A 16,090-nucleotide genomic window follows, 5' to 3' on the forward strand; every position below is an offset into this window, starting at 1 on the left:
GAAGACGACTGAAAAACATAATTTTGAAAAACAACATTACATATACTTCGCATATGGATTAAATGAAAAAAAAGGTGTGAAATTTGCGATAAAATTACACGTCTTCTTGGTGAGAATCGAACTCACGACTCCCTGTTCACTAGATAGGGTGCGTTATCCATACACCACGAGAGGACTCACGGATGCAGAAGTTAACCTGAATTCGATTTCATCTCAATAATCACACACTACTCGCCAACGACTTGTTGGATGAGATTTGTATAGTGCAAGCTCACAATGAGCTCACAATATAAATACGATAAATGATAATTAAAAAAAAACAATTGTTTTGAAATTGAAAATTTTGATCAAATTTGACATTAGGCATGTAAGGGTCAATCATAATCATTAATCATAATCACTAATCATACTGAGTTTAATCATTAATCATAATCATTAATCATCTAAAATTGTAATTTAATCATCATTCATAATCATTAATCATACTCTGGCTTAAAAATCAATCACAATCATTATTCATGACTTAAGAAATTTTAATCAATGATCATAATCATTAATCATGATAAAATTGAATGTAATCATTAATCACTTAATCAATCATTGCGACCCGTTAATCATTAACGCTCTGAATTGATTTATCTTCAGATGTGTTTTCAGGCTATGAGTAATTAATTTCAAATGCTCCCATGTTAGCTTTTTCGCCCCCCAAATTCTGTTTTACAAATTTTCGCCCCCTTGAGCCTGAAAATCGCCCCCAGGGGGCGAATTCGCCCACTTTGGGAATCACTGTTTTAATAGCATGTCAACTCTTGACCGATTACATTTCAGAGCTCCATTTTCGTCGATATTCCCCCAAATCTCATCAACTACTTAGAACTCCCGTATGTGATTATTTACTTCAGGATGGTCATTGGTCATGTATTCGCAATGTATCTTGAGGCTAATAATCTCTACCAGTATCTCAACAAGAAACCAATATATTTTCTTAGGCATTCATATTGAGTGACCAGCCCACTTGAATCTGCCACAAGGTGATACACTAAAAACACTTTTAAATTTGGAACAGCTCGTTTGAACGAAGCACAAGCACCAACATAAGAAGAGCAACAACATCTATGACTCACACAGAGTTACAATCATAAATCTCGTCTCACCTTTTTGATCACTGTCCTTATAATTATGGATTTACATAAATTGCGCATGTAAAAACATACTGAGTAATAGATACAAATACAGCAAAATGTCTTTTAAGAATTTTCATTAAATTAATTGCGTTATTCTGGAGAATTGCAGAAATGTCAACAAATGTCCATTAAAAGAGTTCATATAGTAAATTTGTATATCATTTTTTAAGAATTTCACCGGTACCATGACAAATGCAAATACAGTCCAAATAACACTTTATTTTCAACCATCTCATTGATGAGTGCGATAAATACGATTGAGAGTGTTTTAATTTTTTGTCTGTGGTATTGGTGTGAATATTGATCTTTTTGCGTCAACTATTTAGAGCTTCGTTCCCTCTTTGCTATAGACTCCGTAAGGCGTTAGATTTGTTAAGAGACGATCCAGAATTCTATACAAGATTGTTAATCAAGGATGCGGGTCTCAACGTAATCAAAATGTTCCTTTCGAGCTGGGTCTATGAGTTTCCTAACTGTACCCTGGAGAATCTTCAGGGGATTCTTGGTTCTTAGGAGAATTTTCAGAAATTTCAAAGGATTTATGAAGATGTCTGCAGATTCCAAGTGGACACTGAGGGTTTCTTGTGGGATCCTGAGAATGTAAAATTGGTTATGGGGGACTATGCCCCGAAATTTGGTGATTCCTAATAAACTCTTAAGATTTTTAAAGCGTCCTGTAAATTTTAATCGGGATAATGTGCAGCTCTAGTGGTATTTTGAGCATTTCTGTCGAAATATTGGGGTATTTTGAAAAGGTTTCCTGAGAAATTTGATGAGTGCTAGTGCTAGCCTAATAATAATAAAGTTTTGAAAATGTTTTTCGGAGATTTGAGAATTTTCAGCAAAAGCACAGCGGAATCCCAAGATGCTAATTCCTTGCAAAATCCTGAGAATTGTAGGCGAGATCCTGCGGATTCCTGGCAAGATACTTCGAAGCCCTAGCGTTTTTTCTAAAGATTTCTTATGATAACCTGAAGATTCCTATCAAGCTCTTTAGGTTTCTTAGCAGGAGCCTGTAAATTTCCGTTGATTTTATAAGGTAGGTGTAAAACATATATCAAGCTCAATTGAAACTTATTTCAAGTAAAAATTAAATTCCTACACAAATAACAAGTCGCATTTATCAATCATCTCATACTTATGTTTGCCCTTTTGACTGCAGGCAACTATTCATTATAAATTACTATATAGAAACTTAAATTAAAGAAGCAATTTAAAAAAAAATACGCTAAAGCCCAAAAGTTAAACTGATTTTAAATGTTTATTTAATTAGAAAAAAGTTTATGCCGTTTTGCAATACGCGTTTGTTTCATAAATACGTCTTCGTAAGAACACAAAAATAAATTTTATTTTTTTCGTATTCTGACATAGTTTTAAGAAAATGTCCAGTTCTTGAATAAAGGTCACTAATGCGATTATTGATTTTACATGGCCCACTTATACAAAAAGTATACAACAAGCTCCTATAAAAAAACATTGAAGACGTTGAAGCGTAACAAGTATGTAAAACGTTTGCCAGAATTTATTTTATAGAGCTATAGATTCATAGCATAGTATGACCCTACGGAAAACTGCTTCGGAATGAACCTTTCCGAAGTATTGATGCCCTATAATTCCATAAAGATGATGTATTAACATGTTAATGATGTTTTAAAACCAAAAGTTGAAAAAAAATTTAAAATATGGGTTCCAATTTCAGCACGGTTTAGTTTTTGGCAACTGAAAATTTCGACTTTGTTGCCAAAAACGGAATCCCACTGTATATGAGAAAATTTTGCTAATCGCTACCATTTCCAAGATACAGCGATTTTAAAATTAAATTTACTGAAAATTCACAACTTTTGGTTGTTTTCGGATGTTTTTCGAGTTGATAAAATAAAGATTTTTTTCCGAAAGCATTTTATTTCATGTTCTTATACAATGATGGAGCGTCCTATTTTGATACAGATTTCGCACTTTTTCATAATGTTTACAATTTTTTTACTATCATTACAGTTTGAAAATTGCCTAACTTCTATTTTATCTACGGAAACTGGAATAAATCAATGGTATTTTTGTGTTCCCTGAATAGTTATTGCTTTCGAATATTGTTCACTAATGCTTCTAATGTCTCCTTACTAGAAACATTCAAGTTGGAGTTCGTTGATTCTATTGAAGTTCCTGACGTTGCTTCCAATGACTCCTGACTAGGAATATTCATATTGGAATCCGTTGACTGTATTGAAGTTGTTGATGCTGATGTTCCTTTTGTTTCCTCTTCCATGCAAACATCTTCCTCTTCACTACTGGATAAGTCATCACTGCTTGATAATGCTGTTCTTTTGGCCAATTGTCAACGACACGAATCGCAAATTTTAAATTGTTTATTAAACTGATTTTCATCTGCAAATCCTAGTTCAACTAATTTGGCAATATTACTTTCCGTGAGATTTCGGTAACTTTTTGAACACTTTTTTGAAAACACATTTACACAACCTTTGTTGATGGTGTTCATTTTATACTTCATTGTTCCAAGCTATCTTTTACTTTTCACTTGATTATCACTTTCTTGTTTATCACTTGCTTGTGTCTTTGCTGCATCAGCTCTTTTTTATACCAACATGGGTACTTGAATCAACTATTAGTTACCAAGGATGGAAATCTAGTGATCATGATAAAACAAATGATGCATCGTGGTTGTTCTTTATCATGCGATCATAGCAACAACGACGAACCCTTAGTCGTCAAGCCATCACAACAAACTCCACTCCGCGAAAAATGAATCGCTCGGCCTGTGAGCTGACGATCGATTGTTCGCGAATCAAAGTCATAATTTTGGAGGATTTTTCTGATTGCACTCCACGATTTGTCTCCTAGCTTGTCGTTTATCATCTGAAAGTCAATCGTGCCTGGTATGTGAGAGAGTTTATCCGTGAATTTTGAATTGATTCTTATTAATCGCAACATGTTACAATATCCGACAAACCCTTTGTCCTACGACAAACAGTTCATCGGATGCTTGATATATCTATGATAATCACGCGTGGTGAGGTGTTGAAATCATGTTGCTGCAAGAGCGACGGCCCTCTTGGACCATTCAAATACCGTGTTGTTTGTCGTTAGAGCTGATTTTTTTCCATCCATGTTAGTTACGTTTCTGTCCGACCACAAAAATATACCAACGTGCAATACTTTATGAAAATATCAGGTATATTTGTGCGAGACAACTGGGCACGTTACTCCTCTACTCATAAAGCTTTTGTTTTCGAATGGAAATATTTCATTATCTTAAATCGATATAAATGCATTTCACGTATTGATTGCTTTATATTCGTTATTTTGTTATTTTTTAACTTTTAACATTTTGTTCCATATTTTCTTGATAATTACATATCAAAATATCTAGGCTGACCATAAGCCAACCAGATAAAACGGGACAAATAAAAAACAAAAATGGGACAATTTTAAAAGACATAGATTGTGCGATTGTGCTACTTTTCTCCGAATGGCCCGTTTCTCCCAAGCCATTTATCCGAATGACACGTTCCATTGTAAAGCAATGCAGCTCAAAAAGTGCAATAATAGTTTTTACCCGAGCAGGCGGAAAAAGCTAAGTAATACCAAATTTTGATATGGACATACAAAAGTGATATTAATTTGATATAAGATATTGAGATATAAGAGATAAAAGATCCGAAAATAATATCTAAAATTTACTCCTGGAATATTTAGCTTTTGTAAAATCTAACCATTATTAGCGAGCTGTTCCTTAGATCCAACATCAAATTTAGTTGTGGCTCAGAAGTTCCAGGAATAAAATCTTGATATAATCTTCAGATCTTTTATCTCTTATGTCAATCAAATCAATATCTCGATTAAATGGTCAGAACTTTGCTTCTGCTCGAGTAGTGAGATAGTGTTGAGTTACAAAAATACGATAAGCTACCAAAGAAGGAGATATTTGATCATTCTCGACTAAATACATATTGTTCACCACCTTGAAATGCGAAAGTTTATGACAATTATGAGTGGTAGAACTTTCCGGAGAACTGAGCTATTCGAGGAAACGGGGTTTTCGGGGAACTAGCATTCTGAGAACCGGCGCACAGTGGCCCAAAGCTGGCCAAAAGTCAAAAAAATAAAGTTTGCAAATTCCTTCTTGAATATATTTTCTTGATTTCTTCAGTATTGAATAACAATTCCCCAAAGTTTCAGATCGATCGGTGTACATTTCGATTTTGTGACAATCATGTGACCTGGAGAGATGTCAGCTGAAATTGACCCTTTTGAATTCTTCAAATTTCGTGAAGGTTGTTCTATAGAAATTGCAGTTTCTGTACTAAATCATGACCAAACCTTTCTCAACCGGTCTCATTCGAAAGAATATACCTTAAGCTTTGTATTGAAGATATTTTAAACCATATTTGACATATTTACCATTTGAGAATGTCAAGAAGTGTGTAAAATAGAGCTCCTTAAAAAATAAGTCATTTTTTCAAAGGTAGTGCAAGATATCTGGGAAACGCTCTAAAATGATCAATTACCCCTTAATGTGTAGCAAATATTCCATAGTTTTCGATGTACTATGGCTTCACTTGCGCTTTTTTGCGCCAAGATAAGAAAAATTATTTTTAGTTACACTACGAATCAGCCCATTAGACCATCATACTTGATATAAATATCGCATTTTTTACCTTTATAAGCTCCCGAATAGATTCAAAAACCATCTTGAGCTTGCCCACGATATTTAACTTCAAATTGGCATCAAAAGAATGACGTTTCATTTGATTTTGATCTGGATACGGATTTCATTGATTGAATTAAAAAATGTGCTATTTTAAACAAATTCTGTCAAATGTACCGGAAATATCGATTTTCTGTTTCAGCGACTATTTTTATCAAATTACCTCTAAAAATCATGTTTTGTCAAATATTTAGCATTTTTAAACGTTTTGAGTGAGAATTGTACTTTTGGCCAGCATTTGTATGGGATGCGGCCACTGTGCGGCGTTGGGAAAACGATATTCGGTAAACCGCCATTCGAAGGAAAGTAGCAGAACCAGATTATGCAATTCCAAGCTACATGTCTGTATGATTCAATAAAAATCACTTAAGAACCTTGACGCACGTTCTTTGATTTCCAAAAAGCAGCGTTTTTTGAAAAATTCCTTAAAAAATCTTTACACTTTTCAATTTTTCCAATTCAAACGAAATTTTTTCTAATATTTTATTACTTTATTGAAATATCCACTTTTTAAACAGTTAATCCAATCAATTGCGTATCAGAAGTAAACATATAGTTGTTCTTTTTCATTTTAGGTATTATAGAATCTTATGAAGACCCGTATTTTGGAAATCCACCAAAATTTGGCATACATATGAGTAAAGAAATGCAAAAAGTTAAGCAGAAGCATGTAAGGATCAAGTTTAACTCTGAGAAACTAATAATTCCTTGGAAAATACATAAGTAAGAAAATTAACTCTGAAATATTTCTAAAAACTGTTTGTTATGTTGATATTTTTATTGTTTTACTGGTGTTGAAAATTATGTGCCAATTCTCCATTTCCTAAAATACGGGACAATTCAAGCATTTTCCATAAAACGACGGGACAGCCCGTTGAGGGGATGAAAACGGTACTGTCCCGTTAAATACGGTACGTATGGTCAGCCTAAAAATATCACAATGTTGAATGTTGAAGTTGTGTTTCGTTAAAAAAAAATAAATAAATCATTTTTACAGGCCACAATTTTTATTTCGCCTCATACCATGAAATATTACCAAATCAATATTTTTCAAACATTTTAGTCAAAAATTATCTGCTCTTTCAGACAATGAACAAATTTCTAGGCTTATGAGCCTCGAAAAACATTCGAAAATGGAAAATTATATCATAATTTTGTATTAAAATCGCAGTATCTTTAAAACGGCAAACCTTTTTTGTTGTAAACTTTGCGTACTTTTATAAAATCTAGTTGAAAAACATTTAAAAGGTTTATTATGACCATTTTAAAAAAATTTACCTTTTTTTATATCATAACTTTTTTGTCCATGATTTCTCCATCTTGACCCACTGTGCAAAAGACTTCATTTTTTGTCTACTTTAACATTAAAAAAATAAAATAAAAACCAAAAATACGTTTTTTTTTTTTGAGAAAATTGGTTTTTAGGCTTTATTTTCGAAATATAAAAAATTACAACATTTATTTTTTACAGTTTATATTTTTTTCCAGATACACCCGATTCTGTTTTTGCACGGGGGATGCGTACCGTGCAAAAAAAGTTTTCAGTTCAAAATTTCAAAAACCGTGCAAAAATAGTAACACCAATTCTCGACGTTTCATGCAAAAATAAGGTTTTGGTAAAAAAATTTGTATGGAAACTTTTTTTGCACGGCCGTGTAAAAAAAATCCGTGCAAAAACAGAATCGGGTGTAGTCCCAAAAATAACCTAAAACTTTGCGGAAGACACCAAACTGAGCGGACAATCCGTTTCTAAGTTATATTTTTTTGAAAATTATTAAGGATTTTTTTTTTCTTAGGCCCTTCTCAAATGTAAGGCTAGAGTCAAAATGGCGAACCGATTATGCAAAAAGGCATTTTTGGGCTTAAAGAAAGCATGTGCAAAATTTCATCCAAATGAAAATATATTAAAAAGAAATTTGGGAAAAAAAAGTCGTCATTTTCTGTGGAACCGCTCTGGTAGTTTTGATGATTTTATACCAAACACAGATCTCAAAATAATCTTTTACACTATCAAGCAACTAATACTGTTCAAATAATATATAAATACGTTACACCCATTTTTCTATGATAAGTCATAATTTGACATTTATTATTTTTTAAGCTGTTTTGATTTTGAGTTGCTCCAATCTGTTTTAAGCCATTTTAAGCCGTTTCAAACAATTTGAGGCAATTTTAGGCCATTTAATTCGTTTTAAGTCATTTTCAGCCGTTTTACACCATTTTGAGTAGCTTAAAGCCATTTTCAGCCGTTTCAAGCCATTTCAAGCTATTTTTAAAATATTTTAAGTAATTTTAGTCGTTTCAAACCGTTTCAAGCTTTTTTAAGCTGTTTTAGGCCATTTTGAGCCGTTTTAAGCAGTCTTCCCAAACGAACCACGAACACGTCGGCTCAGCCGGTTTCGTACTCTCCTGGTACTCTGTTCTCGTGTGCAAACCGAAACGCTCGAACCTGAACCCAAACATGTGTAAAGTGAACATCAGTTCAAACGCCGGTTTGAAAACCGGTCCTGATATGCAACCGCGGTTCAAATTTTGGTGCAAATCTTCAATTGCATCCGAGGTTCTGAACGACCCGGACAGACAGAAAACAGTTGATATCCACGCTTATCAATTTCTACTTATCGTGTCTTGCTGTATGATATTATTTAAGCCATATTATAGTAAAATCCTTGTTTTTTTTTCATAAAGTTAGCGCTGAATATTATTTAAAGAATTGATCTTAGTTGATCTACTTAAATATAACATTTATTCAAGCCTCAAGGGTCTTGAGATTTGAACCAAGAAGATCCATATATGATCCGTAGAAATTTATCTGCGTGGATTTCAACCGTTTCCTGTCTGTCTGCTTTGTGCCATCAATTGAACCTAAGGCGGCATCTTCAAATTACGTAACGCTCTAGGGGGAGGGGGGAGTTGGCTCGAGCGTTATGGCCCATACATAAATTTTCATACAAAAAGCGTTACGGAGGGGGGAGGGGTCAAAAATTTCCAAACTTAGCGTTACGTAATAAATGGACGCTGCCTAAGTTTGAACCGAAGTACACATGTACCGGGTTCGGTTTGAAATAGGGTTAAATGGTTCAAAATACCACTTTAAGGATTTGTAACGTTTTTTCTTAATGAGATCCACATTTAAACGCCATTCGAAGTCCTAACAGTATCTTTACAATATTTGCTAGCTACCATCATGAGAACATTTCCAAAATTTGAGATTTTTACGGGTTTAAATCTTGTAGAAAAGTTGGTTGAAAAATGGAGGTGGTTCAAAATGACAAAATGGATGGGGTAGAATGCCATGTAGTATGGGGCGATCCATTAGTTAGGTAAGACAATTTTCGGGATTTTCAACCCCCCTCCCCCCATGGTAAGATTTTTTGTATGAAAACTAAAAATAAATTGTATGGCGCGTAAGAAATCTCAAAACCCCCCACCCCCCATAAACCCTTACGTAATTAATGGATCGCCCCTATGGAGAAATAGTAGTCAGCAACCAAGTTTCTCCATGAGTTTGCTCTGTGGTTTGCTTATTCGTCGATAAAATCATCGGAAAACCTTAATATTTAGGCAAAAAAGTAAAAAACTGTTGAATTTTAGCGGTAAATTAAGTAAAAATATATGAGTTTATGTCCAAGGGTTGTGTCTTGGGTAAACATATTTTAACATCGTTTGGCAAAGAATACAAATTGAAACGTTCTAGGAATGATTTTATGAGGTGATCCATTTTACCCCATCTGTGCGTATTGGACCATGTTCCCCTACTGGTACAGAGACGAAGCGCGTTTGCGGTTCAACATAAGTTGCAAAATTAAAACCAAAGATGCACATCGGTTCTGTTCATGGGAAGGCTGGTTTAAGCCATTTTTATCCACTTTTAAACCGTTTTAAGCCATTTTGTAATAGACACGGACACCGTCTTCAACCATTTAGCTGCACAGATTGTAACTTAACACTAGACAACGGACAAGCATGCTTCAGTGGCACAGCCGAGAAACATTCCTGACGAAAAGCTTCAATAGCTGAAGCGGAAATTAAATCCATACTCCTTAACACGACCACGATGCCCACGATGCTATTTTAAGCCGTTTTAATTTATTTTAAGCCATTTTAAGCAATTTTCAGTCATTTCAAGCCATTTTCAGTCGTTCAAAACTATTTAGCCTCTTTAAGCCATTTTAATCCATGCTAATCCGTTAAAGCCCTGTTTAAGATCTGTTTAAACCGTTTTACAAGCCCTTACAAACCTGTTTTACCCCTGTTTTGAACCGTTCTGAACCGTTTTAAGCCATTTTAAGTCGTTTATGGCTATCGTTTATGGCTATTTTAACACATTTTATGCCATTTTGAGGCATTTCAAGTCATTTTAATCCTTTTTTTTAAGACACCTACACGTTAATGCCGTTTTATGCCTTTTTAAGCCATTACAAGCCGTTATAAGCAGTTTCAAGCCGTTTTAAGTAGTTTTGATCATTTTTAAGCCGTTTTAAGCTGTTTTAAGCCGTTTAAAGTCATTTCAAGAAACATCCTAAAGGTATCTCAGAACAAGTGTTGGATAAATTATAGGAGATACTATTGAATACAGAAAAAGTTTCAATAGATTCCTGGAAAATAGGTATTATTCCGGGAGTTATTTCTGGAGGAAACACCTAAACATATCGGTTGGGAGATTGGTGGAAGAATCCTGATTTTTTTACGGGTTATGGACAAAAGGTCGAAAGACAAAACGTCGAAAGGACAAAAGGTCGAAAGACAGAAGGTCGAAAGGACAAAAGGTCGAAAGTGATTTGCTTGGTGGGAAATTTTTCCTTCTTTGAAAAAAGATTTTCGACCTTTTGTCCCTTTTTTTTTTTGTTCTTCGACCTTTTGTCCTTTCAACCTTTTGTCTTTCGACCTTTTGTCCTTTCGACCTTTTGTCCTTTCGACCTTTTGTCTTTCGACCTTTTGTCATAGATTCAACATAAGGAAGTAATTCCCCTCCTTCTTTAGAGCAGCGGTTTTCGTATTGTGCTCCGTGGAGCACTTGGTGCTCCGCGAAACCTTGACAGGTGCTCCGCGACAATTTTTAAAAGGTGTACCAATGCCTTGAAATATCTCAACTTTTTGCTTAAAAATGTGGTTTTAATTATACCGAGTGCTTTGCGAAGGCCCAAGCAGTCCGATTCATTTTCGCGCACTTGGAGTGTTTTTTCGGTGGCTTCATTCGCTTGCTCAGTGCTTTGCGAAGGCCCAAGCTGTCCGATTCATTTTTCGCGTGCTCGGAATGTTTTTTTTTGTTCAGTTAGCACTTCATTCGCGCGCCATCGGAGTTATTTTATATTCCTGCTTATACCTGTTGACGCTGTGATTGTAACTGTTCAGTTGAGGATGGATTACCAATTGGTGAGCTCGTTTCATGCTTGTAATAACACATTTGAATCATAACATGTATTTTTTTTTTTGATTTGTTGAAAAACTATGAATGGTTTGTCATTTTAAGTGTTGACATTTGAATCATAACATGTATTTTTTTTTTTATTTGTTGAACAAACTATGAATGGTTTGTCATTTTAAGTGTTGACATAAGCGCTTATTCATGTTTTATAAAATTTCGAGATTCAAACCTTTGAATTGTTCGATGTTTAAGATGTCGACGCATTGATAGATAACTTTTTAAACTGAGGTTACATGAATCGCATCACTTACCAAGGTGAATCCAGATCATGTAGCTTTGAATCCCTCCCACTAACAAAACTCTTTCCTGTGGCAACCATGAAGATGCAGAGGTATACTCGGTCTTTAGTAACGATGGACGTCGCACTAACATTGCTTTCCTTCCCCGATGACCGTAAGGACGTGTCCGGCGCCGTTATTGACATTACTTTTTTCAGAGTGCTCGAAAATGTACATTGAAGATGGTATGCTATCCCAAGCTACATTTGTTCGTTCCCTGTACAATTTCGATAATTCTTGTCAATCACGGAGCAGCAACTATGAATTGTACGGTCATCAATGTTCATGCTCATGCTCAAATGTGGTTTTAATTATACCAAACCAAGCCACATCAAGAATTTTCAGTTAAGAGCACTGCTTTGTTCTCTAGATTTGTACTCTTGACAAATTTATACGTGGTTTTAATTTATCTTCACTTTATGTTATTTTCGACGTTATGGTGGATGACATAACAATGTTTTTACGAGTCAAAATGTCGATCATTATATAAAATTCATGTACCTCGTGTTATATCACGAAAACGTTCAACGTTTGGGTTAAGATTTTAACGCATTAAAATTGGATTAAAAAGAAATGTTTTGCTTCAGCAGTTATTTGAACTAAAACCAAAAATTTCGTAACCAAAGCAATTTTACCGTTTTAAAAACAAGAATTTTGAAATATTTGATGAAAATCAAATAACGTTTCATTTAGATGCCTGCTTGTAACAGTTTAAGTCTGAAGTAAAAATTCTTCCTCAATCAAAAGATTAATCGAAGTCAAACCTCAAGTTTTCTCTAGCACAAATCTGGAGAATCAAACATCCGTTTGAGCTATAAACTTGATCTTATAATAATCAACAGCAAGTGACCAATCGATCAAGTTTTCAGCTCAAATAAATATTTGGTTCTCCAGACTTGTGTAAACTTTTTTTTGGCTTCGAATCATCTCAATCTTAAGGTGAAAGATTGGCAAGCATAAATCTTACTTCCCGATTTTCGCAGGAGGTATAGGGTCCATTGAAGCTTTCAAAAGTCCAGATTTCAAAAGGAGGAGTGATGAAGAAGAGGTGCTCCTCGCTACAATTTTATTTCGTAAAGAGCTCCGTGAGCCAAAAAGGCTAAAAACCTCTGCTTTAGAGCAAAACCATTGATGGAATACCTAGAGAGTTATAGACAAAATCTAAAAATAAAAATCCATAGTGGAATTTTTCGAAGAATTCCTCCTGCCGATTTCCAAAGGCTGATTTTGCTCCGCTTTCGACACCAATCAAATCTCTCTCACTTTTTGAGTTTTTTTTTTAAACCGATTACTGATCCCGTTGCCTGCTCATGAAATTGAATTTGTTCGCATTTTAGACCAATACTATTGATTGATAGCCAGGATCTGGGATACAGAACAGCTACCGGAGGAGTGGAAGGAGGGAATAATATACCCAATATACAAAAAGGGTGACAAGTTAGAATGTGAGAACTATCGATTTCTCATTCCATTCTCAATGCAGCCTATAAAGTGCTTTCCCAGATCATCTTCCGCCGTCTATCGCCACTGGCAAGCAGATTTGTGGGAAGTTATCAAGCCGATTTTTGTGGACGGGCGATCGACGACAGACCAAATCTTTATGTTGCGGCAGATCCTCCAAAAGTGTCGCGAATATCAAGTCCCTAGGCACCACCTATTCATCGATTTCAAAGCGGCCTATGATACCATCGACCGCGAAGAGCTATGGAAGATTATGGACGAGAACGGTTTTCCCGGGAAACTGACTAGACTGATCAAAGCAACGATGGATAGTGTACAGTGCTGTGTAAAGATATCGGATGCTTTATCGGACCCGTTTGAAACACGCAAAGGACTTCGACAAGGCGATGGTCTTTCCTGCCTCCTGTTCAATAATGCACTAGAAGGTGTTATGAAACGGGCGGGCTTCAACATGCGGGCCACGATCTTCAATAAATCCAGCCAGTTCATTTGTTTCGCTGACGACGTTGACATTGTCGGGAGAACGTTCCAGGTGGTTGCTGAACAGTATACCAAGCTGAAACGTGAAGCAGATCGGGTTGGATTGAAGGTAAATACGTCGAAGACGAAATATCTGCTGGCTGGAGGAACCGAGCGCGATAGAGCTCGCATAGGCAGACGCGTGACGATCGACGGGGATGAGTTCGAGGTGGTGGACGAATTTGTCTACCTCGGATCACTGATAAAGTCGGATAACAACTGCAGCAGAGAAATTCGAAGACGTATCATTGCCGGAAGACTTGCTTACTATGGACTCCACAAGACCTTGCGGTCTGGTAAACTTCACTTCCGTACTAAGTGTACCATGTACAAGACGCTAATAAGGCCGGTAGTCTTCTACGGGCATGAGACGTGGACAATGCTCGAAGAGGACCTGCAAGCGCTAGGAGTTTTTAAACGACGTGTGCTTAGGACGATCTTCGGCGGAGTATGTGAGAACGGCGTATGGAGGAGAAGAATGAACCACGAGCTTGCGCAACTCTACGGTGAACCCAGTATCACGAAAGTCGCCAAAGCTGGAAGGGTATGAGGGGCGGGACTCGTAGTGAGAATGCCGGACAACAATCCCGCAAAAATGGTGTTCAGCTCAAATCCGGCCGGTACAAGACGAAGAGGAGCGCAACGAGCTAGGATCGAGGAATTGGAGGTTAGCAGCCATGGACCGAGTTAGTTGGCGTAACATTGTGGCGCAGGTCATGTCTTGAAGGACGTAGAGCCTGCAAAAGTAAAGTACACACTCAGTTGAGCTCGGCTAATTTTCATTCTTTTGCCGAGATCCGCACAGCCGAGCGGTCAGCAACTCAGATTTAGCTGATATGTCAGCAAAAAAACAAGTTTAGTTATAGCAGCACCTTCGGGTGCCGCTGACATCAAACGTCACTTCTGCTGAGATGTCAGCAAATGAACTTTAACCGAGATTTGCACAGCTGAGATCGGCATTCTGATTTAAGAGTGTAAATTCTATTGACTCCCTTTAACTTTGAGTCGCATGACCGCTAAAGCCATAAAACAATTAAAATAAAATCTACGTATATTGTTCGTTATTATTTCCATTCCAAAGTAAGTTTCATTTCTATTATCGTGAAAAGCACAAAGAAGTGTTGTTTTCCTTCTTGCGGTGTCGATTTTCATAATCAGAAGAACAATTATCACGATGATAACATTTCGCATCATAAGTTTCCAACACATACCGATGCGAGGAATCGATGGCTAAATGCCATTGCTAACGCGGATAAAATCACTTATAATAAAACCGAAGACTTGCAATGCACATTCTCACATACCAGCTTTGCGCAGTATTTGTCTTGTTTGGCGCATTTTGTCCCATTTTCACTCATACGGAAGGTAAACATTCAACAAATATATGAGTGTGCGTGAGAATTGCAACTGGAGTATAAATTTATGCTCCCGATAAGAAGACACAACAAGACCTGTCAAATACCATATTGAAAAACTATGATGTCATTCCTTTGCAAATCCTGGCTATGGCCATGTTCTCTCATGTGCTGTCCTTTTGGCATTTACATGTAGCATGTGCGATTTTTTGATTAAGCTAATATTGATCTTCCAAGCAAAATATTATCGGTAAAATTGAAAGTACCGTTACTTACCAAAATCATGGCCGCTGAAGCCGAATATAAAGGCTAAACTCATACAAATCATTCACTTTTTGAGTTATTTCAATATAAATACAATACACCTAAAGGTAGGCAATTCCCTAAGGAAATTATGCATTCTTTTACTTAGAAGCCATTTTTGCCATGACTCTTTAATAGGGTCATCCATAATCATAAAAATTATTGATTTGAAAAGTTGAGAAAATTACGCATGAAATTTAACTCTTTTAAAAACCCTAATCTGCCATTTCTCTGTAAAATTTAACTGAGCCAGGGATAGGGTGCGACTCAAAACTCTTTCAGTGCAGCACGCGCTGCCGGGAGACAGCACGTTCAATTTGAAAGAGACGTGCTAGTGCAATATGAATTGTGTTGCACCCATTCTTTTTTGTGTGCTTAAACTCCCATGTGCCGTTGCTGATAATCTCTCTGAGCATTAGGCAAGGCTCTCTCAAATAACATCACTTTGCTTTGATGACGGAGTACGGATGGACGCCACTCTCAAACGAACCACACAAACGTTTGTTTACTTCATAAATCATACATGATTTCGCCTCACACACAGGGTAGATGTACCAATAGTGGAGGTACTAAGAACGATTAATCTTCATTTAACCGCTTAAATTCAAGTAGCGCAATTAATGAACATATTAATGTTGTAACGGGAAGAAACGACCATTGACTTAATGAGAAAAATGATTTCATCGCAGTAGCCAACGGCATGTCAGTGAAAAATAGTACCTACACTGTTCCTTTAGTTGCGGTATATTTTTCATTTGCGTTCTAATGGACCAATGCATGAGTTCACTAATTTGACGATTGAGCGGTGCCGTATTCACTTGTTCCTATGGTTACGTAAA

At 36.1% G+C, this 16,090-nt stretch overlaps 1 protein-coding gene across 2 annotated transcripts in view; it reads right to left on the reverse strand.

Moving 5' to 3' along the window:
• LOC110681295 overlaps window positions 1-16,090 on the reverse strand; it is a 532,644-nt gene that overhangs the window by 427,636 nt on the left and 88,918 nt on the right. The window lies entirely within an intron of this gene.

The sequence above is a fragment of the Aedes aegypti genome, chromosome 1 (genome assembly GCF_002204515.2).
Source record: "Aedes aegypti strain LVP_AGWG chromosome 1, AaegL5.0 Primary Assembly, whole genome shotgun sequence".
NCBI lineage: Eukaryota > Metazoa > Arthropoda > Insecta > Diptera > Culicidae > Aedes > Aedes aegypti.